The sequence below is a fragment of the Arachis stenosperma genome, chromosome 3, assembly GCF_014773155.1.
Source record: "Arachis stenosperma cultivar V10309 chromosome 3, arast.V10309.gnm1.PFL2, whole genome shotgun sequence".
Classification (NCBI taxonomy): Eukaryota; Viridiplantae; Streptophyta; class Magnoliopsida; order Fabales; family Fabaceae; genus Arachis; species Arachis stenosperma.
Genome location: NC_080379.1, coordinates 69967179 through 69967989, shown reverse-complemented (window position 1 = coordinate 69967989; position 811 = coordinate 69967179). Strand labels below are relative to the sequence as shown.

The 811-nt window shown below is 42.5% G+C and overlaps 1 non-coding gene across 1 annotated transcript; it reads left to right on the top strand.

Moving 5' to 3' along the window:
* The first annotated feature begins 216 nt into the window (after positions 1-216).
* LOC130972123 (small nucleolar RNA R71) lies at positions 217-324 on the top strand. Its single transcript, XR_009083320.1, has one exon. It is a non-coding gene; the product is annotated as a small nucleolar RNA R71 (small nucleolar RNA).
* Positions 325-811: the final 487 nt, after the last annotated feature.

Sequence of the window (811 nt, the reverse complement as noted above, 5' to 3'; positions counted from 1 at the left end):
AATCTCAAGAACTCCTTTCTTCTGACTAGTCCCATTGTTCACAGGATTCCTTTCAGAAGTGTACATGAATTGGTTATTTGCAACCATTTCAATTAGCTCTTGAGCTTCTGTAGGCGTCTTCTTCAAATGAAGAGATCCTCCAGCAGAGCTATCCAAAGACATCTTGGATAGTTCAGAGAGACCATCATAGAAAATACCTATGATGCTCCATTCAGAAAGCATGTCTGAGGGACACTTTCTGATCAATTGTTTGTATCTTTCCCAAGCTTCATAGAGGGATTCACCATCCTTTTGTCTGAAGGTTTGGACTTCCACTCTAAGCTTACTCAATTTTTGAGGTGGAAAGAACTTTGCCAAGAAGGCATTGACTAGCTTTTCCCAAGAGTCCAGGCTTTCTTTAGGTTGAGAGTCCAACCATATTCTAGCTCTGTCTCTTACAGCAAAAGGGAATAGCATCAGTCTGTAGACCTCAGGGTCAACCCCATTAGTCTTGACTGTGTCACAGATTTGCAAGAATTCAGCTAAAAACTGATGAGGATCTTCCAATGGAAGTCCATGGAACTTGCAATTCTGTTGCATTAGAGAAACTAATTGAGGCTTAAGCTCAAAGTTGTTTGCTCCAATGGCAGGGATAGAGATGCTTCTCCCATAGAAGTCGGGAGTAGGTGCAGTAAAGTCACCCAGCACCTTCCTTGCATTGTTGGCATTGTTGTTGTTTTCGGCTGCCATGTCTTCTTCTTTGAAGAATTCGGTCAGGTCCTCAACAGAGAGTTGTGCCTTAGCTTCTCTTAGCTTTCGCTTCAAGGTCCTT